General features: G+C 47.0%; 1 protein-coding gene across 2 annotated transcripts in view; it reads left to right on the top strand.

The window, feature by feature from the left end:
- Positions 1 to 16063: 16063 nt before the first annotated feature.
- USP6NL (USP6 N-terminal like) overlaps positions 16064 to 27116 on the top strand; it is a 231354-nt gene continuing 220301 nt past the window's right edge. For both annotated transcript variants that reach the window (XM_053225266.1, XM_053225263.1), the window contains exon 1: positions 16064 to 16412. The gene's annotated coding sequence lies outside the window, so the exon portion shown is untranslated. The remainder of the gene's footprint in view (positions 16413 to 27116) is intronic.

Here is a 27116-nt window from a genome sequence, read left to right as displayed (position 1 = left end):
CTAGAAGGAACAGCACATAAAAGCCATTCTGTTTCACCTGGCTGAGTGTTCCTGGGCAGAGAAGAAGCGGAGATGTGCACCTGGGAGCAGTGGAGATGGGATGAGGGCAGAGCTAATCTCGCAGTTTTGTGCCTTCTTAGGACGTACAGATGTATTTGCTCAGTGCCCTCCCTGGGAAGCAGGCTGGGTGTGGTGTCTCAAATGCCTGGATTGGGTATGCAGTGGGGCATGGGGCCCAGGCAGCCTTTTTGGGAGAAGCTGAAGCAAAAGCCAAGGCCAGGCCAGCCACAGAACAAGGGATGGCCATCACCACGCGCCCTATCTCTGACTGATCATGGCCCCCAGGGGGCTGGGTTAAGAAGAATTCTGAGTCTCCATGTTCACGAACTTTCAGGTTTCACCGAGGCTGTCAGAAGGCCCAAGAGGTTCGTGCACAGCGGGCTGCTGAACTCATGAGGAGGCTGTGTTCATCTTTCCTCACCCCTGCCGCACATGTGATCCCAGTCACCCGGAGCTCTGATTCCAGGGTGCTCGGGACCCCTTTCTCTATGAACACAGCCACGTCTGGGCTGCGAGGCAGGGAGGGGCAGAACCTGGAAAGCTGAGCCAGCAGCCAGATGGGGGGCCTCCTCTGGTGAATCTCTGGCAGGTTGGGGCAGTTGATTTGATCATTGCCTGGGGACAGGAGCTTAGAGAATGCTGTGTTCATTCCCTTCCAGAGAGAGCCAGGCCTGAAGTCCAGAATGGGGGGGGGGGGGCAGGGGGGTTCCTCTGGACACGTGACCAGGTGTGGCTGCTGGCCACCTTGCACAGAACCCTGGAGATTTTGTTTGGGATTAAACAAACTGAAGCCTTTACAGCACTTAGGGCAGTGCTGATATATATTAGGTACTCAATGAATGTTACATCACTTCCGCTTTCTCTTTTCAAAAAAAAATGTGATCAAATATATACAACATGAAACTTACCCTATTAACCATTTTTAACAATATAGTTCAGCAGCCTTAAGTACATTCACACTAATGTACAACCATCACCACCATCCTTCTCCGGAAGCTTCTTGAACTGAAACTCTGTACTCATTAAGGAATAACTCCCCATTCCCCATCCTCCAGGTCCTGGCAGTCTTCATTCTACTTTCTGTTCTCCATGCTTTTGGCTACTCTAGATACTTCATGTAAGTGGGATCATACAGCATTTGACCTTTTGTGACTGGCATATTTCACCTCATACGACATACTCAAGGCTCATCCATGTTGTAGCACGTGTCAGAATTTCCTTCCTTTTTTAAACATTATTTTATGATGTTTATTCATTTTTGAGAGACAGAGTGTGAGTGGAGGAGGGGCAGAGGGAGAGGGAGACACAGAACCTGAAGCAGGTTCCAGGCTCTGAGCTGTCAGCACCAAGCCCATCTCGGGGCTTGAAGTCACCGATTATGAGGTTATGACCTGAGCCGAAGTGTATTGATTACCCGAGTGAGCCACCCGGGTGTCCCTGGAATTTCCTTCCTCTTCAAGGCTGCGTAATATTCCCTTGTGCGTGTATATCATTCTTTGTTTATCCGTTCATCCATCGACAGACACTTGGGTTGTTTCCACCTCTTGGCTGTTGTGGACAGCATTGCAGTGAATGTGGGGGCACAAACAACTATCCGTTATAATCCCTGCTTTCAATGTTTTATGTCTATACCCAGAAGTGGGTCCTTTCTCTTTTGAAACACCTGTAGCAAATCTGTCTTTCAAGAACATTAATAGACATAATGGAAGGGGCAGTCTGCCAGCTGTTGTCTGTAACACTCTCACTTTGCCCATCTCAAGGCCCACAGATGAGGCCATCAGCCCACCAGGCTCCTGTTCCTGCGGGGCAGGGGGGGTCCTCACTCTCCCCCAAAGCGACTTTTAATTTCCCTAGGCCCCTGGGACATTTATGGATCAGCCTACCCCCCTCACCTTACAAGGCTTCCCTGTGGCACGGGCTGTAGTGACCATCTTCTAACCTGTGTCTATGCCATCTGTCCCAATTCCTGCAAATCCGTCTTTCTCATTGGCCCCAAACTCATCTAGATGTGATACAGATGTGACCCTGTCACTTCCCACTGCCTTTGGGGTACAAGCTGAGCTCTGGAGCGGGGCCTGGCCATGCCTCCCCACCTCTTACCATTTACGCTATCGTTACTCATAGTTTCGCTCTTTCTCTGGCTTCTCTGCTGTCCCCTCTGAATGCCGTCCACCTGCCGCCCCCAAACCCATGCCTCTAATGTTTACCTGATCTGATTTATCCTGTAAGACTCAGCTCAGGGATCTGTTCCTCCAGAAAACCTTTGTTGTGTGGCCTGGCAAAGTAGGACTCAGAAATGTCTGATGAATAAGCAGGAGAAGGGCATGGCCAGTGGTCTCTCTCCAGGTGAAATGAACACACCATTCTCATACTGTTTCAGAGGCGCTCGTGCCCATGAAGGTCCGGGCTCAGGTGAGCCCCACCGGGCATCCGTCCCCTCCTCAGTTGGACAGTTATGTAGTGTTGGAGAGGGTTAACAGAAACACCGAGGCTTCTTTTTTTTTTTTTTAATTTTTATTTTATTTGAGAGAAGGAGAGAGGGAGAGAATCTTCAGCAGCCTCCACGCTCAGTGTGGAGCCCATGGCGGGGCTCGATCCCACAACCCTGGGAATATGACCTGAGCCAAAATCAAGAGTCAGACGCTCAACCGACTGAGCCACCTAGGCACCTTCTTCCTTTTGAAGAAGCCACTCAAGAGCACCGCATGATTAGAAGTTGGATTGGAATATGGGGAGGGGGGGGCGTGGCTCTTTAAGGATTTGTTGTACAAATCTACATGCATAGATCTCGGTGCATGTCTGTATGTGTGGACCTCGCTCCATAGGAGTCTTGGGGCTGTCTCAGGAGCAATGAATAGCACCACGTCCCTGATGAGTGCCAGGGCTCCCCTGGCGTGGGGGTCAGAGCAGGGCTACGCCTCGCTCTGTCCTGGCTGTGCGTGCTCCATCTAGGTTGTGACTTACATACTCTAATACCTCCACTCCTCGCTGCCCTCAATCTGGTAGGTTAGACTTCCCCTGTGGGCTGCTTGCCCTACATGTAAGTGCATTCTTCCTCGTCCTCTGCAGTATTCCAGGCTTAAATACTACCCTACACAAGGAATGTAATTGCTAGGGTGAGACAGCGCAGAGCTAAACAGGTTGTTGATTAAAAGCGGTGACTTCACCACTTTCTTGGAGATGCCAGCTCAGCGATTAGCACCGCGTGTGTATCAGACCCCATTTCTGGGGGCTGTTTTCGTCCCCTCGGAAGAGATGCTTCAAATGCAGCTGCCTCGGTTCTAAAACAAGATCAGTTTAACATCTGGAGGTCCGTTCTGTCAGCAAGAGGCCAAAGCCACCACGACATGGATTGAACCATTTAACTTTGGGGTCGCGGGCAGCCTGTGTCTGACGGATAATTTTTCTGTCCTCAGAATGTTAAAGGAAAATAGTCTCCCGCAGACTGTGCAAGGAGCACAGAACTTCCCTTCCTTTTATCCCTGCCCACTGAGGCGGGAGAGAGGCGGACAGAGCTCTCTGGACATGGGCTTCTGTGCACGGGCCAGCCTGCTGTGGTCCCGTCTCGTTGAAAGTCCCTTCCCAACTGGTATTCCGTTCCCAACATGCGTCCTGCCTTCACCTGGAATATGGCAGGGCAAACACATCCAAGTCATACACAGCCACGTTTCTTCCCTCCGTTCTTTATTCTCCCTGGTCTCTGCCTTAGAGGGAAGGCCACGGGCTGGCAGGGACAGCTGGCGGGGAAATAGATCATCACAGGGTAGAAGGGCAGGTGAAAGCAGGGAAGCTGAGGGCACTGGGGGAGCCAGGTGAAGGCCCTTGGCCCACAGGAGGGGAGTTAGGGCATTTCAGAGGAGGAGAATTCGGGGGATGGGAGGCACAGTAGGGAACATTTTTAAACTCCGGGTGTTTCCTTCCATGTAGAGGGAGCTTGGCCAGCATCACACTTCTGGTCTCCTTCTGCCATATCTGTTCCTAGAGGAAGAGACATGACTTCCATTTGGAAAGAGAGACTGGATTTGCAGAGTCCAGATGTCCTCTTCTGGTCGCAGAGAGCCAGCCTGCCTTCAGACAGCGCAGTAAGTATTCCTGGGCAGGACCCCCCCACGTGGGAGGTCTGCGATGACACAGCACAGCCTGTGAACCCTGGGTTGGTGTTCGGAAGACATTTGTTTGCAGATATTATAAGCCACGTTCTCCAAAACCAATCTTGCCAGTCATAAATGTGGTATTTTACTCTCCATCTGCCTGGCTTCTTTGTCTGATTTCTCAAGGGCTCAGAACTTGGACAGAAAGGAAGGGTGCTATTTTGGGGCCATGTTGAACTCCAATAGTGACAGTCAGCTCAGCCCCAAGCCCCGATAATTAAAAGGAAGAGAGAGATTGGGAGTGTGTTCTGTATCCAAGGTGGCAGTCCCTGAAGTGTGTGGGGTGAAGTGCTCAGGCACAGGCAAGAGAAAATACAGAAACTCAGGGTGGGAAGAAGACTGAAAAATACCGACGTTGCTGGAACATTGTGACTGAGGAAGGAATGATGGAGACAAGGCTCGAGAAATCACCAGATCAGATGAGGCAGGCTTTGTAGGCTAAGGAACAGAGTTTGAATTTTATTCTAAGTGCAGTTGGAAGTCAGTGAAGGATTTAAGCAGGGCACTGAAATGGTCTTCCTTATCCTTCACAACGTCATTCTTTTTAACTCTGTAAAGAATGGTGTGGGGGCTGGACGATGAAAATAGAAGACTTGGGGACGAAACCTCAATTCTGTTTAGATGAATGGTGGATGTGGGTGCCATTCACAGAGTTGGTGAAGGCTGGCAGGATGAGGGGAAGATAATTACACTTCAGGTGCTCCCAGGCTTCTCGGGGGCAATGTAAGCTGTTAGGTGTGGGCACTGGTGCTCAGAGGGTCTGGTGGAACCCCAACATGTAGAGGTGCAAAGGGGACGAGTGAACAAATCCCTGGCTCGTCCATAGAATCCTGCCTGGACAGTCACAGACTGGAGAGCACCGAGCAAAACACTTTTTTATTATTCAGCAGGGTTTGGGGCTGAATGATACCGACAACCTCCTTTGGAAAATTCTATGTAGAAAGCCTTGCATCATAAAGAATTATTGCATGATTTTGTTTGGGGGAGATTTTCCTAACTTCCAGGATATCTGTTCTTCTTTATACAATAGCTGGTTGTCAATCATTTTCCTCTTGAGGGCAAAGAATGCGGAAGACTTTTTATTCATTACAATTGAGGTCTTTTGAAAAGGACCCCGTAATTGATGTTTACATGGGGCACATAGCTTTTTCAAAGACACCCATCCCTTCCTAAGACGCGCAGCTGTGTTTTAGAGCCTGATTTTTCACTGAGCCTAAGGACCCCACAGGGATCCACTGTTCATCTCAAACTCTACCTCTCCACATTTTTCATAATGGAACCACTTCCCTGCAATCCTCCTGCTGGCTGGATCCCATTCATCCCCATGAAAGCGGCTGCTGGTATTTAAAGTTCATTGCAGGAAGGTTTCATAATGAGAACTGGGGAAAATAACATAATCTCATTTTAAAACATTTCCTTCCTCTGTTCTGCTGATAGAATCAAACAATTCAGAGTTCCATCTGTCCTGTAACGGGTCCAGATTGCATGATGTGGTTTTGAAGTGATTTGTTTCCTTTGTTTCGGGGCACCTCTGGTGAGATCCCCTCCGCTCCTTGATGTATTCAGACCATGCCATTCGATCCTTGCATTTGCAATTCCAGAAGCAAAATAATGAGCCAGCATTGTAGGAAAATGTCACTCTGCCCCAACAATCAGTACCTAGGGCTGGGGAGGGAAGTCCAAATGTCTAAAACAGAGTCCGTTTTCACTTAAAGGAACACTTTTCTTTTTTTTTTTAAATTTTTTTTTCCAACGTTTGTTTATTTTTGGGACAGAGAGAGACAGAGCATGAACGGGGGAGGGGCAGAGAGAGAGGGAGACACAGAATATGAAACAGGCTCCAGGCTCTGAGCCATCAGCCCAGAGCCTGACGCGGGGCTCGAACTCACGGACCGCGAGATCGTGACCTGGCTGAAGTCGGACGCTTAACCGACTGCACCACCCAGGCGCCCCTAAAGGAACACTTTTCAAAGTTAACATAAAAACACCCAGGTTTAAAATAGAACAGCCACAGGCTAAGCGTGAATCTGTATGTGATGTGCTGACATGCTCCACGGTATATTGGTTAGTCTCTCTCCCCTCCTCTGAACAGCACACTTTGCACCGAGAAGTCCCTGATATGATCTCCCTCCTAGATGAAGGTGGGAAGGGATGGGATCCTGTGGCTCTGCCTGATCCTTTCCAGAGTTCCTGTTTGCCCATCCCCTTTCCTCAAGGGCTGGCGATTTTTTCTGTAAAGTGCTATGTCTTACCTGTTCAGGCTGCTATAACAAAATACCACGGACTATGTGGCTTGTACACAACAGACATTTATTTCTTACCGGTGACTGGGAAGTTCAAGACCAAGGTATGGCGGATTCAGTGTTTGGTGGGGACTCCATTCCCAGACAGTGCCTCCTAGATATAACCTCACTAGGCAGAAGGGTGGGAGGGAGCTCAGTGGGGCCTCTTTTATAAGGACACAAACCCCATTCATGAAGGCTCTACCCTCATGACCTCATCACCTCCCAGAGACCCCACATCCTCATACCATCTCATTGAGCATTCGCTCTCAACCTAGGAATTCTGGGCGAACACTAGCATTCAGACCATTACAGGCTGGATGGTAAATACGTTAGTCCCTGTGGAGCACACCATCTCGTTTACAACTGTTCCACTCCATCACACGCCATGAAAGCAGCCACAGGCAACATGCAAATCTCTGAGGGGCGGCTGTGACCCCCAAAACACCTATTTCTGGACATTGAAATTTGAGTTTCAACTGATTTTCACACGTCATGAAACAGTAGACTTCTTTTGATCTTTTAAAAAAACATTTAAGGGGGGGCGCCTGGGTGGCTCAGTCGGTTGAGCGTCCGACTTTGGCTCAGGTCACGATCTCGCGGTCCGTGAGTTCGAGCCCCGCATCGGGCTCTGGGCTGACGCCTCAGAGCCTGGAGCCTGCTTTGGTTCTGTGTCTCCCTCTCTCTCTGCCCCTCCCCCGTTCATGCTCTGTCTCTCTCTGTCTCAAAAATAAATAAACTTAAAAAAAAAAATTAAAAAAACATTTAAGGGGCGCCTGGGTGGCTCAGTCGGTTAAGCATCCGACTTTGGCTCAGGTCACGATCTCACAGTCTGTGGGTTCGAGCCCCGCATCGGGCTCTGTGCTGACAGCTCAGAGCCTGGAGCCTGCTTCTGGTTCTGTGTCTCCCTCCCTCTCTCTGCCCCTCCCCTGCTCATGCTCTCTCTCTGTTGCAAAAATAAATAAAAACATTTTAAAAACATTTAAAAATGTAAAAAGGGGTGCCTGGGTGGCTCAGTCGGTTAAGCGTCCGACTTCGGCTCAGGTCATGATCTCTCAGTTCGTGAGTTCAAGCCCCACGTCAGGCTCTGTGCTGACAGCTCAGAGCCTGGAGCCTGTTTCATATTCTGTGTCTCCCTCTCTCTCTCTGACCCACCCCTGTTCATGCTCTGTCTCTCTCTGTCTCAAAAATCAATAAACGTTAAAAAACATTTTTTTTAATTAAAAAAAAATGTAAAAAAAAAAGTACAATGGCCCATGTGCGTTATGAAAACAGGTGTTGTACAAACACAGGCAGTAGGCAGGACAGAGCTGGCCCACGGGCTGGAGGTTGCCAACCCTGTTCTGGTTTGTGGCTTCCTTACTAATCTTCCTCCTGGCCACAAGGGGCACATGACTTCCTCCTTCCACCCTGATGAAAATCCCATGTTCACAGATGCAGGGATTAGAGTAGGAGGAAAGGGGGGAAGGATCATTCTTCTTTCTATTTTTTTATTCTCATTTTCTACTGTTTTCTTCCCCCCCTCATTGCTCTGCCTCTCTGTCCACCTCCTCAACGGAGGTTTCATTCTCTCCTGTTTCACCTTCTTGTGTGTGCGTTCTAAATCCTCATCTAAATTCTATCAAATCTCACGGTTTGGGCTACCCTCCTGCCCTAGGCTGGGCCAATGCAGACCAGAAGGACTAGGACACAAGTTTCTTGGGTTTGCGGCCAAATGAGAAAAAGGATGATCGAGGGAGGTTTTCATAAGCCTAAACCTATTCCATTTAAAGGAGCCTCCTTTATTCTGAGATGATGGCTGTTGTATTTTGTGCAATTACAATGTCTGGCCTTTTGTGAAGTGCTGTTGACAGCAGATGAGAGTATTTAACACAGATCAAACTCTCAGCGTTGTTGACGAGGCCTCTGTACATCTGTCCCACATCTGCTCTACATCTAACATTCCAACCTCATTTCTCACCATCCCTGGGATGGTTAATTTTATGTGTCAACCTGACTGGGCCATGGCGTACCCAGATATTTGGCCAAACATTATTCTGGGTGTTTCTATGAGGGTGATTTTGGATGAGATTAGCACTTGAATTGAAAGACTGAGTAAGGCAGATGGCCTGCCCTTCCTAGTGTGGTGGGCCTCATCTAATCAGTCCAAGGCCTAAATAGAACAACAGACTGACCTCCCCAGAGCAGGGATACTTCCTGCTGCCTGACAGCCTGCAGAGGGACACTAGCTTTTCTCCTGCCTTCAGACTCAAACTACAACATGGGCTCTTCCCTGGGTCTTGAGTCTGCTGGAGGAGAGACTGGAATATACCCTCTGCTCTCCTGGGTCTCCAACTTGCTGACTCACCTGCAAATCCTGAGCTTTGCCTGCCTTCATAAACCCATGAATCTGTTTCTTATAAAAAATCTCTCTCGGACACCTGGGTGGCTCATTCAGTTAAGCATCCAGCTCTTGACCTTGGCCTAGGTCATGATCTCATGGTTTGTAGGCTCGAGCCCTGCATCAGGCTCTGTGCTGACAGGGCAGAGCCTGCTTGGGATTCTCTCTCTGCCTCTCTTTGCCCCTCCCCTACTCGCTGGCTACCTATCTCTCAAAATAAATAAATTTTTAAAAAATTAAAAGAAAAAGGAATCTCTTTCTCTCTGTATACATCCTATTGGTTCTGTTTTTCTAGAGAACCATGACTAATGCAATCCTTTCTCCTTCCAGTCATCTGTAGCAACCCTCTACGGCCCTGACTTTATGTCCTGGCTAAAGCCTGCCCCACCTCAAGTCTCAGCTCAAGCGTTGCTTCCTTAAGAAAAGCTGACCCCACCACTGCACCTCACCCCCACTACTGGACTAAGTCCCTCTAAACTTCTTTCCGAACACCTACCATAACTGTACTTTAAATGTTTATCTGTGAATCTGACTTAATGTCCATGCCCCTTCCAGGATAATATGCTGACTGAAGGCAGGGAACCACAGCTGTCTTTCCAACACTGTGGTCCCAGCTTGCGGCACAGGACCATGTACGGGTGGTCGAGCGATCACGTGGACCCCTGGGCCTGTGGCTGGTGTTATACCGGAAGTGATTAAGTTCCGTGGAAGGACAACAAAGTGTCAGGGCAAGGTGAAGACATAAATAGCCTGCCTGCCTTAATCTGTGCCAAGAATTGTCAGTCCTGAAGAGGAAGGTGTTTGTTTTTTCTGCTAGTTAGAAAAATCACTATTTCTCTGTCATGGCTGAGACAAAACTCAGTCGAATTAAGGCAACAAGGTGTTTTCCAGTCGGGTGATTTTTCTTGTGGTGGTTCTTTAGCTGGATGATAAGAAATGACTAGGAGTCAGGACAGATGAAATCCCAATTTTCATGTCTTCACTGTATCCACCTTCTACTTTCCATGATGACTTCCATATGGGGATAAACATGATTCATAACTCGTGCTTTTAAGTGAAAATGCGTACATTGCAGCTCTCTGGTATGCCTCACTACCTTCCTTCTCTTAGCAGAGACTTCCTGTTAAGTCACGTTCTCCTGGAGCACCAAGGTCTCCCTGGATGCCGGGCAAAGGGAGGCCGAGCTCACTGACTCTGGGGTTCCCACAGGTGGGTCACACCACTGCTCTAAACGGTCACACACTGTCCCTCCGTCTCCCACCTCTTCTGCCTCTTGCCTCCCTCCTTCCTCTCACAGCACGGACTTGGCTGGTTCCCATTGGGGGTTTGGAGTGATTTGTTCCTTTATCATGTACTACGTTCTCTTTACGATTCCCCAAAGGGAACAACATGAAATCAACTGAAGAAAAGGGTTTCAAAATAGTAGTGAAGACGTTGGTGATATAGGAGGCCACCAACTCGTAATCGGTTAACACATGCATGTGTTTTGAGAACCTACTTTGAGATTGTGCTCTAGTAAATGATTGGGAGTTACGAGAATGTAGCATTATCTATTTGTTCCCTACTTAATCAATATGCATTGGATAATTGTCACATGCAGTGCAGAAGACGGTGTTGAAGTTGGACAGCCAGCACTAAAGAGAAAAGGAAGAAAAGGAGAGGTGCCTGGGTGGCTCAGTCGGTCGAGCGTCCGACTTCACGTCAGGTCACGATCTCACAGTTCGTGGGTTCGAGCCCCATGTCGGGCTCTGTGCTGACAGTTCAGAGCCTGGAGCCTGCTTCCGATTCTGTGTCTCCCTCCCTCTGCCCCTCCCCCACTCATGCTCGAGTGCGCATGCTCTCTCTCTCTCTCAAAAATAAGTGTTAAAAATTTTTTTTTAAAGTTTAGGGAACTTGGTGTTCTCTGGGATGGGGTCCATGCTGAGAGATCACACCCACTGGGCTTCTTCCTGTATAGGTTCCCTCTGTAACCTGCCTGGAATGTTGTTCCCCCAAATACCTTCATGGTAGCCCTCGCCTTCTTCAAGTCTTTCTGCAAGTGTCATTTTGTCAACAAAGCCTCTTTGTCTGCTACATTCTGGATTTTGTGTCTCCCCCAGACTCCCTGTGTTGGAGCCCGTGCCCCAGTGTAACGGTATGTGGAGGTGAAGCCTTTGGGAGGTAACTAGGTCATGAGGGGGGAAGCCCTCAGGAATGGGATTGGTGCCCTTATAATACAGGCCCCAGAAAGCTCCCTTACCCCTTGTACCATGTGAGGACATAGAGAGAAGACGGCCATCTGGGAACATGAAACTGTGTTCTCACCAGGCACTGGATCTGCCCGTGACTTGATCCTGGACTTCCCGGCTTCCAGATCTGCGAGAAATAAATTTCTGTTATTTATAAGCCACCCAGTCTGTGATATTCTGTTATAGCAGCTCAAACAGACTGAGACGCTCTCCGTGCTATTAATGCTGTTTACAACTGCAACATCTCATCTCCTCTAGAACATTCCCTGCCTTGCACTCTCAAATGCCCTTTAACTTTTCCAGCTTTTTCTTCCTTTTAATAGCATTTATCATCTCCCAATACACTATGTAACACACTTGTTTATTTTGTACATTAGTTATGTTTGCTCCTAGAATGTATGTTCTACCCCAGAATGTATGTTCTATGAGAGCTCTCTGTTTTTATTCATTGGCGTATCTTAAGTGCCTACAAAAGTGTCTGTAGATGCTCACTGAGTATGTGTTGAATACATGCATGGTCACATAGTTTCTTTTTAAGTTTTTTTTAATGTTTATTTTTGAGAGAGACAGAGCGCCAGTGGGGGGAGGGGCAGAGAGAGAGGGAGACACAGAATCCAAAGCAGGCTCCAGGCTCTGAGCTGTCAGCACAGAGCCCGATGAGGGGTGCGAACCCACAGACTGTGAGATCGTTACCTGAGCCGAAGTCGGTGGCTCAACCGACTGAGCCACCCAGGCGCCCCACGCATGATCCCATAGTTTTAATGAATTTACTTGTGTTTACCTTTAGAGGCATCATTACATTGAAAACGATAAATAATTTACCCACCAACATCTGTTCCCTTTGTTTCCTGGTTTTTAAGTGGCTGAGAGGCAATCACTGAGGTGGTAATCTTCTTGCTAATGGAAATGTGAAATTTGCATCACCGTGGCAGGCGTGTGCTCTTTCTGGATATTTCCACTCCAGGCAGCGTGCCCCGCCAGCCGAGGTGCAGAGAAAACCAGCCCAAGGATCACAGAGAGCTAACCTGAAGCAGGAGGGGCAAGGAGGAGATGCTGAGAACTGGAGAAGCCCGGCAGAGGACCTGGGGCGTTTTGTGGTAAACAGAGTCATGTGGCTGTGCTACACGGGCCAGCCGGCAAAGTGGGGTCAGAGAAAGTCAGAGAAACCAGCTGTGCCATCATCACCCCCCAGCAAAGGAAGGTCTGAACAAGGTACTAGGACAGGCTAATGTGAAAGAGATTTTGAAAGAAACAACAGAAGCTTTTCTCATTTTTATTATGAAAAATTTCAAACATACAGAAAGAGGGAAGATATAATTAATCGTTACACATACAGACGGGTACACACACACACACACACACACACACACAGCCTCGGTTCAACAACTGAAACAACAGAATTTTAATCGGATCTTATCTCACCAAGAACCTAAAACTGGTTTACAGTAAGTAATACATTCTGTAGACAGGAGAACACTTTTCCAGTTGTTACACTAGGAAACAGTGTAACAGATTCAGATGCAGCACCTGATCATATCTTCTCATCGCACTTTCAACAGTCAAGACGAGAACGCTGTTTTTAGCGTACGTAGTCCTTGAACACGAACTTCTATACGAAGCCGCATCTCCCTAAGTTATCGAGGAAGGCACCGTGATGCCACTGTGATTGTTATCTCTGCCAGCAAAATAGTTTTGAAACGTTCACGTTAGCTGGGTCACGATGGAAAATAGTGTTTTGTCCCTCTCTAGCTTGTGTGGTTAAGATTTTATGTGAAACATTCTCCAAGGATGAAGCACTCATTCAAGCTTCGCCATTTTTTTTTTCTCATGTGGAAAAAAAAAAGTAAAAGACTGAAACGTGAAGGTGAAAACGTGGAGGAAAATGAGGCTTATCGGCCTGCCACGTGCAGACCTTCCGCGACTTACCAGGAGTTAAGTCCCAAGAGACTGAACCGAAGTTGCAAATGTTCTAAGGGCGAAGCATGTATGTAACGCATCTGACCCACCACACGACGTAGCTTACGTAGCCTGGCCGGCCTTCAACGTGCCCACAGCACCCACAGCAGCTTCCAGGTGGGCAAAGGCATCTCGCACGAAGTCTATTGGATGGGAAGGTGCTGACAGTCCCGTGTAATGTGTTGAGGGCTGGCCTGAAAGGGAAGAACAGCACAAGCCCTCCGACACTGGCTGTCTGGGAGCTGCCACTTACCTCAGCATCCGAGAGAGGATCGACTGCGTGTCGCTAGCCGGGGACAAGATCCAAGTTCCAAATCCCAAGTATGGTTTCTATTGAATGCCTCAGTTTTGCACCATCACGAAGTAGAAAACCCGTAAGTTAGACCATCGTAAGTCAGGGACTGTCTGTAGTATTTTTTTTTTTTAATTTCCGGGTGCCTTCCTTTCCCCAGTCCCCTGTTTCAGGTTGTTTAGATTGCTGCTTTTTTTTTTTTTTTTCAGTCTGACCCGGTGTTACTTTCTAGGTGTATCAGTTCTTAGGCCACAGAGATGTGTGCCACCTGTTAAAATGCCAATTCCGTAAATGCAAACTGTTCCAGCGTCTCTGTTTTATTTTAGTTTCTAAAGTTTACGTATTTATTTTGAGAGAAAGAGTGAGAGAGAGAGAGCACGAACAAGGAAGGAGCAGAGAGAGAGAGAGAGAGAGAGGATCTCAGCAGGCTCCTTGCTGCCAGCACAGAGCCTGACGTGGGGCTTGAACTCATGAACTGTGAGATCATGACCTAAGCCGAAAGCAAGAGTTGGACGCTTAAGCCACCCAGGTGCCCCAGCCTCTCTCTGTCCAGATTTTCTGTTTTCAAACCATAGATGCCTTGGAGTCCCTAAGGCTGACTAGTGCGATGATGAGGTCCTTTGAATTCCTTATGTGATGAAACTCTGCTGGGGGGAGAGCCAAGAGACACGATCTGATGTTCACTTGGGAGCTATAGATGATCACATTTCACTGAGGTAAGGTTCCTAGCTGTTGAGTTCCTTTGACGATCATCTTCAGGCCTGTGAATCCCTCATTCTGAGGGGGTGGAGTAGCAATCTGGGGTGCTATACTGCTTCAGAATAGATTGCTGGGCTGTCCAGCAATTAGAGGTTGATGGACTCCACATGTCAAACATCCAATCAGCATGAGGGAGAAAGTGGAGACACTGTTGTTTAGCTCCTCAGGAAAAAGCTCCATCCTTCTGAGTGGTCAACTCTATTTATATGTCTGCCTCATGAAGACAGGTGCTCTGTCTGCATGTTTCTTTTCACTCATTCTTTTAAAGTTTATTTTTATTTGTACAACACACAAGTACATTCTCATTGTAAAGGAAACTTCTATACAGATAGATAAAAAAACCCTCTTAATTCCCCCAATTCCCAACCATCTTCCTTCCTCAGAAGTAATCACTGTTATCAGTTTGGTATAAATCTGTCCAGATTTTCTTGTTTGCATTTGCATGACTGTATTTACATAGAGAAATGTGTAGTTTTATGTATGCATTTACATGAATAATGTCACGATTCCTGTCGTGTTCTGCAACTTGTAGCTTTCAGTGAACATTATGTCTTTGAGGTCTTTCCATAAGATCATTTATGTGGTCTTTTCCATATAAATTTACTTCATTCTCTTTTTATTGCTACATTATACTCCATAGATGTGCCAAAACGTATCCAATAATCCTAATGATGGCCATTCAAATTAGTTTCTGTTTTAAACAATGTGTAAACACTGCTGTAATAAACATGCTTTGCTTTTTCATGCATACACTTGACTAATTCTCTAGGATATATGTCTCTAGGAGACACCCAGAAGTGAACTGTTGGTTGAAGGACCTGGAAATTTCATTAAGATAGACACTGCCAACTTGCCATCCCCAAAAAGCAGCATATAAGAGAATCTATTTTTCTCCACCTCGGCAATGGATAACCTTGAATTTGTATCACTCCGTTTTGCAAAAATGTACTCTCTCACTGTCTATTATAATTTGTATTTCCATGAGACTCAGTGGGGGCAGGGGGGAGTTGAGCAAACTTATTACCCACATACCTTTCATCTTTTATTTTTTTCTCATTAAGAGGCCTTAGATATTTCTTTCAACCAATACATGCACGTATAATTACAGAAAGAAGTGTGTTATTTGAAAGGGGTGGAATGGGGATTCTGTTCATCTTGGACCTGGCCCCTCTCACTGTTTTTGGAGTTTGGGTTTGGGGTCTGGGCTGTGGTGGGACCAGGGGTCCTGCCATTGACCTAAAATAGTTTTGAAAGCCTACCGTTATTACTTAGTAAACATGATGGCTTTTTTTTTTAAAGCTTATTTATTTTTGGAGAGAGAGAATAGGAGAGGGGTAGAGAGAGAATCACAGGCAGGCACCACACCATCAGCACAGAGGTCGACACTGGGCTGGAACCCACGAGCCGTGAGATCATGACCTGAGCTGAAGTCGGTCGCTTAACCACTGAGCCACCCAGGCGCCCTGACGTGGTAGCTTTTAATGACAGAATTCTCTCGTACTTTTGAGGCTGTTGATGTCGAGTCAGGTTTTACTACTTATCCATATCCCTTTTACAGGGTCTGATTCTAACTCTGGTCAGCTGGTCAGCTGTAACCGTATGGCTCCCGTTCATGCCCTTGTGTGTGGTTTTCATTCCCCCGCAGAAACACCCGGCCCCTTGACGGGGTCTTCTCATCGACAGGAGCAGATCTAAGGATGTTGTTCTCCGGGGACGTTGACCTCGTCATTTATCAGCATTTCCTCTGGGCAGGACGTGTTTTCATAGCCTTCTCTCCTTGACTCCCAATCATGTGTTCTAAGCTTTCCCTAGACCCTCCTCTTCTCCATTTCCACCAGGAAGCATTCCAGAATCTACCTTGGGTCTTGAGCAACCCGTGGGCCTGGAGGCGTGGGTGGGGTCATCAGCAACAGCTGCTCTGTGTTTTGTTTCCCTTGCTGGTGTCCTCTCCACAGCCATCTCAGCCTCTCCGCTCTCTGCGAGCCACACCCTTGCTGCCTGCCCTCTGCGCCTCTTGCTCTGGCCCAGCTGCACCCCAACTTCCTCCCGCCTGCCGACGAGCCAATCCCACAGCCTTCGCTGCACTCCGGGAGACTGACCTGGTATCTTCTACAACACGTGGGCAGTGTCTGCAATTGCACCTGTGCGTCCCTGGAAACCCGACAGCTGCTCACCCCTGGACGCTCTTTCCTGGCCCCCAGCCCACAAATGCTCTGACATTGACCGGGAGGATGCTTAAGTGTCCAGTCCATGGTTTGCTTCCAATTTACCATCTGCTGTTGTGTCCCGAACCTCTTTGTCCAGGTGAGTGCTAACTACCTTTATGTGATAAGTAAGGTCTTTGAAAACGGGACAGACAGACAAGTTCAACGCAGTTCTTTTTATACAGTGCTTAGCCCAAAACTATAAGCAATTAGGTACTTACTAAACGCTTCCTGGTGGTATAATACAACAGGAAGTTATTTCTTTAATTAGGTATTTCTTGGACTTCTCTCTTGAATTGGGTGGAAGGTGGGTGGCTGAGGGGTAGAGTGGTGGTAATTGTTTTTGAAAACTTTTTCCAGGCGTTCAATGTCTATTTTCATGTATTCCTTAGAGGGTCTGATTTCATGCATAGCTCTGGAGATGTAAATCATATTTACAAAGCCAGGTCACATTTAGTCCCACAAGGAGCTGCCGTGCACAGATCTGAACAAACGTGAGTGAGGGCCGTCCCATTCTTGGCATTCACTTACTGCTGTTCTGCCTTACAGACCCGTCGTCCCAAACCAAATAAAATGGGCAGGAGAAGGCGTCTTTGCCCATCCCGTGCCTCCTAGACTCCCTCAAGGAAGTTTTCCGTGGCCAGGAGATCCTGCTTTATGTCCCATTCTTCTTTTTAATGGTAAATTTCTACAATTTAAGGAATTGTTCAAATTTACACAATTTAAAGAATTTTTTGAAAAGTATGACATTTTGGCGGAAAGGATGTGGACATACATATTGTTTTATCTGAAGGCTAAATAAATGTTTTAGAGGAGGTAGGTAGGATTTGGAATCAGAGAAAGCTATCAGGTTTTATTTTGGGTTGTTTGCTTTAGTTTATGAAACTGAACCCTCCTGGACTCCAGACTTGTCACAGCGGAACACATGTAATAACATTTAGAAGGTGTGAGTAGACTCATACACTGCCTCTTGTAGCTGTTTGTTCTTTCTCACAAGGCATTAGCAGAGCACCGCCCGGATACTCTGCGTCTGGGAACTGGGGTGTTATCTTCCCGGTCCAACCGAGTATCTCACTTTGTGACGTGGAGACCATTAATCTCTCTGTGTAAGTGTGAGTTGTAAGACTGGGAACCGTAACACCAGCAAGGATGACGTCTGCCACCCTAGGCAACCCAGAAAAGAGTTGCTGCATGAGTGCGGAATAGAAAGTGAGCCGGGGGGGTGGCTCAGTTGGTTAAGCGTCTGATTTGGGCTCAGGTCATGACCTCATGGTTTGTGGGTTGGTGAGTTCGAACCCCGCATGGGGCTCTCTGCTGTCAGCGCAGAGCCCACTTCGGATCCTCTGTTTCCTCCTCTCTGTACCTCCTCTGACTCATACATGCTCTCTCTCTTTATCTCTTTCAAAAATAGTAAAAAAAAAAAAAAAAAAAAAAAAAAAAAAAAAAAAATATATATATATATATATATATATATATATATATATATATATATATATATATATACAGTGAGCCCATGTTTAAAGGGTTTGCCCCCAGATGGCTTGGCAGATCTTAAAAAAAAAAAAGAGCCCAGGACTTCCTGCCTCGTGATCTGGTGCCGGGGCCAGAGGTTTGGAGGGAGAGGAAGCAGAGGGAACCAGCTCCAAGCACGTGTGAGCTCTTTAGGCTGCCGACTGGCTGGGCACTTTGTGAAGATGGTTCCTCCTGGCTCTGCCAGTAACCTGGTGAGGACCCCGGCCGCTGCCGCTCGGGAGCTGGGTGCCGGGGGAAGGTCACGAAGGCCTTCGCCTCTGCTGCCCTCGGTGTGTTCCCAAGGCCTGCGCATCCTGGGCTCCTTCATCAGACCGAGGCAGGCTCCCTGGCCAGAACAGCTCTGGGGGACAGGGGGGGTCAGCTTCTGCATGGGAGACAGAGACAGAGGGAGGGGTGTGTGTGTGTGTGTGTGTGTATCTGTGTGTGTGAAGATAGAAGAGGCCACGAGAAAGAGAGTGGGCTCTCTGGTCTCATGTAACTTAATTTTTATTTCAAAATTCAAAATGCTTTTCCTGCTGCTTTGTTCTCAGCTGTCTCCTTTGCTCTGTCTCGTGATGTTCTGACCCTTCGCTTTGGTGTGCCTGATTCCGTTGTAAGCTCGGCCTTTTGTTTTCCACTTTTGCTGCATTGATCCAGGCTTTTTTTTTTCTTCTTCCCCTCCTGCTGGTTCCTGCAGTTTCCAGAACATGCTTGAGAGACAACACTCCTCTCAGGCATTAGGTGAAAAGTCGTATTTTTTATAAGAGCATATTTTTTCCTTTCTCTAAAACAAACAAACAAACAAACAAACAAATGAACAACCCTCTCTTTATCTCCCTCTGATTTCTAAAGTCTCATTGTTCATTTCCTCCTACATCGACTTCCTCCTTTACCCCCTTACCCTCACCGTGAGTTGCTTTTCTGGTAACAGCTTTATTGAGATAGAATTCACATACCGTAGACTTCATCCATTTAAAGGGTACAATTCATTTGGTTTTTGGTATAGTCATAGAGTTGTATAAGCGCATGATTGAAATCGTTTTCATCACCTCGAAAAGAAATACTGTGTCCATTGACAGTCACTCCCCGTTCCCCTCCCCCAGCCCCTTGGCAACCGCTGTTCTATTTTCTGTCTCTATGGACTTGCCTGCTCTAGACATTTCACATAAATGGAATCATCATATAGCATTTGTCTATTGTGCCTGGTTTCTTTCACTTAGCCCTTGTTTTTAAGGTTCCTCCACGCTGTGGCATGCACCGGTACCTTGTTTTTATTGCTGACCTCAGAGGTGCCTTGTGTCTGTATGGCATGGGTTAGGGTGGGGCCAAGAATCAGATGTGATGAACAGGAACATACATCACGTGGAAAAGAATGCAAAGTGATAGATTATTGAAACCCAGTGTGGAGGATTTGCCAGCGCATTGGCAATCATCTTGTGCCAAAATCATATTGAGGACCGTTAAATATGCCCTGGCAGAAGATATGACAAAATCTCTGAAATGGAGGAGGGGCTCTGTCCAGAAAATTCTTTCCATGCAAATCTCAATGCACCCAACACCCTCCGCTTGTTCCTTTCTCGTTTCCTCCCTCTACTCTTTCTGGGGAAAGGCGCAGCAGTGTCCTGTTTGGAACGATATGCCCATGAGGTTGTAGGCATGCCTGGGGGGTCTCCGTTCTAGTCTTGGTCAAGAAGGAGGGAGGCAATTTCTTGAGAATTTGAAAGGGCCCAAATAAGGAAGCATAGCTAGACTGAAAAATAAAAAAGATGCTATCAAGTCAAGAGGAGATGCAAAAAGGCCCAAGACCCTGGAAGGAGAGAGCTGGAGACCAACTGGCATTGAACCCAACTCCGGCAGTGACCGCCAGCTGGGTCGGCACCTGGGAGTCAACTTTGGTAGGTACGTGTGGTGAGGGAGTCGAGGAAAGGGTGTCTTAGATATCCTTCATTATCCTGGCAGAGGTCAGAAACCTTCCCAGAGCCTCCGGTGTCTCACTCAGAAACAAAAACAGCTGGCCGCGTTTAAAGTCAAGAATTACAAGCCGTTGGCATTAATGTACACCATAAGCTAAGAAAGGAATGTATGAGCAGGATGGGAAAGTTCTCCTCTTGCAAAAGTATCTCAAAAATTATATTCATAGCTACAAAATCCATTAAAGTTAAGTATAATTAACCTGACTGATGTGGCTCCAAAACGTTAATAGAGGAAGAGAGAAAGGCCATGTGAAAACTCTGGGATGGCTGAAATCTAAGATATTTTGAGTTTGGATTGGAAAGAAAGAAGAAAAGTCAGAGTATGGTTTACCCCGCCTCACTGTCAGGTGATATGCTGCTGTGAATTCTGAAAATCTAACACTCGGGCTCATTCTGGATAGCTCTCATCTGTCTGTCCTGTTCCTGAAGGTGCTATGTGGTGTTGCTTAATGATCCTGGGGTATTACAGGATCATACATCACGTGGCCACAGTTAACTTCATTTACAATCTTCTGTGACTCCAGCAAGCATCCGCAGAGCTAGGAAGTAACCGATCATGCTAACCACACTATTCTGTATTCCGAATTCATTCATTTATTTAAACATATATACTTCCAGGGTGATTAAACAGGGTGCTGGGGATGAATAAAATATTCATAGCCCTGGCTACACACTGAATATATCCCCTCCACACACAGACACACACACACACACACACACACACACACACACACACACACAGACACGCACCCCAAATTCATATGTTGAAGTCCTATCCCCTACTGCAATGGTATTTGGAGGTCAGGACTCTGGGGGTGACTAGGTCATGAGAGGGAAGCCCTGTAAATGGGGTTAGTGCCCTTCCAAAAGAGACTCCAGAGAGCTCCCTCACCTCTTCCCCACGTAAGGATGTGGAGAGAAGACACCAGCTGTGAATCAGGAAGCAGGTCTTCACCAGACACTGGTTCTATGGGCATCTTGATCTTGGACTTCCAGCCCTCAGAGCTGTGAGGAATAAATGCCCGTTGTCCATAAGTCACCCAGTCTGTGGTTCTGTTACAGAAGCCTGGACAAACAGAGACAGCCTGCTCGTGGAGGTGTCCATGCAGAGGCATTAAAACATGGTCCATGGTGGGGCACCTGGGTGGCTCAGTTAGTTAAGCACCCGACTTGAGCTCAGGTCATGATCTCACTATCCGTGAGTTCGAGCCCCTTGTCGGGCACTGTGCTGACCGCTCAGAGCCTGGAGCCTGCTTCGGATTCTGTCTCCCTCTCTCTGCCTCTACCCTACTTGTGCTCTGTCTCAGTCTCTCTCTCAAAATAAGTAAACATTAAAAAAAACAAAAACAAAAAACAACACAGCATCTGTGGTAATTGCAGGAAATGCTGTAAAGACTAAAGGAGAGCACGTATTACCAGGAATCCTACCTGAACTGGAAATCTGCTCTTGCCCCTCACAATGAGTCTGACTGTGTTTCTGGGTCAGGTACCTGGTGCCTGGATCTTTCTGCATTTAAACTAAATTCTCAGCCAATAAACTTGCAGATAAACTTCTCTCAGGCTAGCCCACTGTTTTTCCAGACCTGCCCAAGTATATCCCATCATAGGACACGGTCATAGAAGTCAGGCTGAGATCCCTTTGTGTGTGTGACAGGGATTTTAAAAGTTACCTCTTTTTCCTTTTTTTTTTTTTTTTATCATGGTAGAAAATCTAGATAACATAAAAGTCACCATCTTAACTATTTCCAAGGGTGCAGTGTGCACCACCATCCATCTCCAGACCTTTTCCATCTCTCCAAACTGAAACTCCGTACCCCTCCCCTCAGCCCCTGGCAACACCATTCTACTTTCTATTTGACTATTCTTAGTGCCTCGTGTAAGTGGGATCGTAACAGAATTTGTCCTTTTGTGTCTGGCTTATTGCACTTAGTGTAATGTCTTCATGGTTCATCCATGTCGTAGCAGATGTCAAAAATTTGCACGTGTATGTTAAATTCTAAGCACTTACAAGGCCCCTTCCCCACTACATTTTCACGGTCCCTGCAGGAATGATTTTAGATATTGACATGGATATTGAACAGAATTTAACAAAGGGACCATTTATAAGAGTGTGGGTTTAAGGAAGCCAACCTTGGGTGGTGAAGCCCCTCAGAACCAGCAACAGTGGGGGGCTGTTACCATTCCAAGGCCTTGGCGGGGCCTGGGGAGGTGATGATTGCCAGAACCTGGAGGGAGAATTGTAGCTGGAGATAAGGCCACCAGATAGCTGGAGATAAGCCTTGGGAAGAGAGAAGAATAGACCCCTCCCCCCCCCCATTCCTCAAGCTTTATAGTATGCAGCCCAACCAGGAGCCAGAGGGCAAGATTGACCTTTCTGGGCACAGGTGCCAAAGGCTGGAGATGGGATCTGGAGGAGCAAATGGTATACCCCTGCACACCCACCTTCTGCAAGGGGTTGAGTGGGGGGTGAGCAGAGGGATGCTAGGCCAGGGAATCTGAGAACAGAAGTGAGCTGGGTTTCTTGAAGAAGAGAAAGGATGTGGCGTATACTCAGAAGGAAAATAGGTCTGGAAGGAGTGGGGGAAGGGCGAGAATGAGGAGAAAGTAGAGTCAACAGTTCCCAAGAGGAATGCTGGGTAGAAACCTCAGGAACAAGAGATATCTAAGGAGAACTTACTAGGTGATGACCTCAAACTCCCTTCTCAGTGTCCTCAAGGGATCTTCAGTAAAGATACACTTTACTGTCCAGGCGTTTATAGAATTGTGAGTGTAGCGCCATGTTGGGAACAAGGAAGTCCAGTGGTACTTGACGGTAGACAGAGTAACTGGCCCCCAAACACGTCCACGTCCCAATCCTGGAACCTATGAACGTCAGCTTACATGGAAATGGGGAGTTGCGTTTGCAGAGGAATTAAGGTTGCTAGTCAGCTGACCTTGAACTAAGATTATCCTGGTGATCTGGGTGGGCTCAAGAGTCGGTGTCACATGACTCTGAGTTGAGTGGGGTCAGAATGACTCAACCAGCTGCTGCTGGCTTACAAGATGCGAGCAGGCCACCAGCCAGGGCTTCCAAGCCTCTGGAAGCTGGAGAAGCCCTCGCAAAACCCTAAATTTAAGCCAGCATGACCCTTTTCAGACTTCCTCCCTCTAGAACCGCAAGACAATATTTTGGTGCTGTTTAAGCCGCGAAGCGTGTCGTAACTTGTTACAACAGCCAATAGGAGACTGATACGCTGGGTTTTATGAGTTTCGGGCAAAGTTAGCTAAATTTGGGATAAAAATACGGAGCTGTTGGGGGTTCCTGGGTGGCTCAGTTCATTAAGCGTTTGTGGCTCAGGTCATGATCTCACGGTTCGTGGGTTCAAGCCCTATGTTGGGCTCTTTTGCTGACAGCTCGGAGCCTGGAGCCTGCTTCGGATTCTGTGTTTCCCTCTCTCTCTACCCCTCCCCTACTCTCTCTCTCTCTCTCTCTCTTAAAAATGAATAAACATTAAAAAAAATTTTTTTTACATATGGAGCTGTTTATAATTACCATAGGTACTGTATTGATAGCTGAACTTGTAAACTTTACCAGTAAACTTAAAGCTTTAAGTTTAAACCAGTAAAGTTCAGCTTAAAGCTGAACTTGTAAACTTACCTGGCTAAGCATCACTCCTGCTTCCAATGCTGCAGGACTTGTGTTGTTCTTGTCACCTGGGTTCTTGTGTAGCTGTTCTCAGCCTGATTCGTTAATCAGCGCGGGGTCTGTGGTTTTCATTTTGCACCTTCATCAGTCTCCTTTGAGAGCCCAGGGCTGTGGCCCCCTTCTGAGCCCCACACTTTAGTTTTAGAGCTCTCCCTGTCCAGTCCATCATGCAGAGGTTTTGCTGGTTTGGGGAGCCCTTTTTTCTGCCCACACGAACTCTCATTGCAATCTGTTAGACATGCAAATATAGCAAACTCATGGTGGAAAGGATTAAGAGACTTGCTCTCTGGCAATAGACAGTACCTGCAGAGTAAACCCTCCGATCTCCCGTTCCTGAAACAGCTATGCTTCTCGACATCAGTGCCTCCACAGCTGACAGAGGCTCTTTTGGGCACTGGTGGCAAGAGTACAGAGCAGATAAACAATTAAAGATGAGAATGGAGCAATATTTAATAAAACAACATCGAATGGGTCTTGCTGGGTTCGAATCAACGTGTCGGCAGGGCTGCGTTCCCTCTGGCCCAGCAATCCAGCTTAGATCATTTCATTCTGAAGAAACATGCTGCAGAATGCAAAGCAACATATGAAAAAGCGTTACTGACTGTGGGATTTTGTTACAATAGCAAATATTGAAAACACAACCAGAGCTCCTGTCCATCAGAGACTGGTTGAATCAGTCATGGAACAGCCAAGGGATGGAGTATCACACAGCCATAAAAAAGACTGGGGGACTCTCCGAAGGGATAGAAAAGGATTTCCAAGCTATATATATTTTTTAAAGAGAGAGAACAGGGGAAGGGCATAGAGAGAGAGGGGGACAGAGGATCTGAAGTGGGTTCTGTGCTGTCAGCACAGAGCCCGATGCTGGGCTTGAACTCCCAAACTGTGCGATCATGACCTAAGCCAAAGCCGGACACTCAGCCGACTGAGCCACTCAGGCAGCCCATCCAAGCTATCTTGTTAAGTGAAGAAAGTAAAGTGGAAAAGAATATATAAAGCATGTTACCATTTCTGTACAAAAAGGTCGGGTAAGAATTGTGTGTGCGTTTGCTCGTTTTCACAAGGATCACTGGAAAGATAAACCAGAAACAAGGGAAATAGCGTGGAAAGAGGAGGGGTGAGAGGGACAGTGACACTCCTCTGAGGATCTTTTTGTGCAGCTTTGAATTTTGAGCCACAGAAATGTTTTAAGTATTTAAAAAATTAAAGAGAATGGGGGGGGGGGAGTCGAACATAAACACAAACAAAGGAAGCTAAGTGGTTTGCAGCAAGCTGATGGCATAACACCCCAGAAAGGAGGATTGTCAGTAACTTTTGAACCCTCTGCTCTGACTACTGGGACATACTCGAAGGGAAAAAAGACTTGCAGGAGGCTTATGCATCCCAGTGAGAGCTAGTAGCAACATTAGCGTCATCATGCTGACGCTACTCTGTGTGTGTCGTAAGGTACAGCATCTGAGTAAACACACTGACTGTGTGCGGAAGCCTCGGGCTCTCAGGATCCAAGGAAGGAGGTAACGTGCATGGAGAAATGCTCTGCTTCTGGATGAGAACTGGAAGGATCTCTATGAATTCACCATTTCCCACCTCTAGTCACCGCCAAAGACAAAGCGACGCGTTAGTTAACGCGGTGAAAGCAGACTTTATTCAGGGGCTACTGACAGCAGGGGCGGGAACTGAGTTCCGTTCTGATTTGCACAGAGTAACTGGTGTTTTAAAGGGAGAATAAGGCAGTTGGGAGGGGGACAGAGCGGTGCTCAAGCGATAAATTACAAAAGATTGGTCAGTGTCACTTATGTCAGCTGTGTCTGCGGGCTGGCAGTGGAGGAAGTCAGGATTCTTCCGCCCAGGGAGACTGGGAGACCCGAGGTCCCGTCCAAAGGCATGACTTTCAGAGCCCCAGGGAAGGCGTTCCTGAGTTTAGGAGGTACATCTACATCTCAAAGTGTCGGAGGAAGGATTCACAATTATATGCCTGTTTTAGTGAAAAGCTCTGAGACAGGGTGGTCAGAAGCCTGACCTGGAGGCTTGAGCTTTCCAGGCAGGCATTTGGGGAGGGGCTGGAGTCCTTGTAGGGACACAGCCTCCTGCTGCTTGAAGCCATGCTGGAGTTTGGGGTCTCTTAGTGTAGAGGTTTGGATGGGGTCATTATGTTCAGCTCTTCCCACTGAAGATGATTTGAAGCAATGCCACTCCAGGATCAAGGGACACATGTGTCCTCAGATCTTGGTTTCTAAATAACCATTCCCTCTACAAGGAACAAGCCTCCTTGGATGAATTGGCTGATTCCAGATTAAGGACAGGGAAAATGCAATGTGTTCGGAACTTCTTGTGCCCGAAAGCAAGAAGGTGCTCCAAGACCAATGGGCAGGACCAGCTATGTAATTTGCAGGGCCCAGTGCAAAATGAAAATTCAGGCCCCTTGTTGAAAAATTACCTGGAATGTCAAAATAGCAATCGCAGAGCAGTGAATCACACAGGTGGCTTTCCTAAGAACAAGGTCTTGTGCAACTGCCCAGGTCACCCGCCTGCGATCCCGAGCCTGATCGTGGAAGATGTGTGAAAAGTTCAGGGGAGCTTGAAGGGGCTCCTGCTGGTTAATTTTGGGACAGTGTGACCACCGAAAACCAATAAAAATGGCAATGGGCTATAAAACATGAAACTAGAAAAGAATCCATGAGTTTATAGTGATACAAACACTGTGTATTGCAAGGGAGGGAAAAGTTTATGAAGAATGTCGGCTAATGTAGACAGAATTACAGAATTCGGAATATTGCCATTTTTATGCAGTCACCAATGCAATGATGATGCTAAACCCATTGTGTTTAAGATTGTAGAGGAGAAGGTTACGCACACAATTGATGTCTGCCTTTATTACTTATTAATTACAAATTGGAAAAGATGTTTTCACAACAGATCTGGAAGAAAAGCACCCTTAACCAAATGATCAACTTTGCATGATTGACAATGAGACAATATATCACGTGCCTCCTGATAGGAAGCAGTGAAAAGTACACCAGGTAGTGTTTTGCCCAAGACGTTTAGTTTGAATCTGACCATGAGGAAACAAACAAGGCAACTGGCCTGAACCCTTAAGAAATGAAAGAAAGAAAGCAAACAAAAACAACAAACCCAGAGCTGTTCTGGATAAAAGGAGGATAAAGGATAAATAAACATGAGAACCAAGTGAATCGCATGACGTTTGATGACCCAGATGGAAAAGGAGCCACGGAAAACTTCCAGGGACGACTCTGGGCGTTGGGATTTTGAACTGCAGATAATAATACCATTACCTCAGCGTTAAGTTTCTTGGACGTGATGGTGGTATTGGTTACGGTCATGTAGAAGAACGTCTTTTTTTTGATGATACATGCAAAGGAGTTTAGACTGAAATGCCTTGGCATCTTCAACTTAGTTTTAAATGAAAGGGAGGCTGGAGGGAAGGAGGGGGAAAGGAAGAGAGGAAGTGAGAGAGACTCAGAGAGAGGGATGGGGAGAAGGATAGAGAGGGCAAATGTGGCAAAATGTTAATAATTGTTTGAATATGGGTGAAGAGTATGTAGCGATTGTACTGTTTTTTCACTTTGCAATAGGACAGACATTTCAAGAAGTAAGCTAAGGAAAGAAAGGTTTC

Source organism: Acinonyx jubatus, chromosome B4 (assembly GCF_027475565.1).
Source record: "Acinonyx jubatus isolate Ajub_Pintada_27869175 chromosome B4, VMU_Ajub_asm_v1.0, whole genome shotgun sequence".
NCBI lineage: Eukaryota > Metazoa > Chordata > Mammalia > Carnivora > Felidae > Acinonyx > Acinonyx jubatus.
This window is presented reverse-complemented; position numbering and strand designations above follow the sequence as displayed.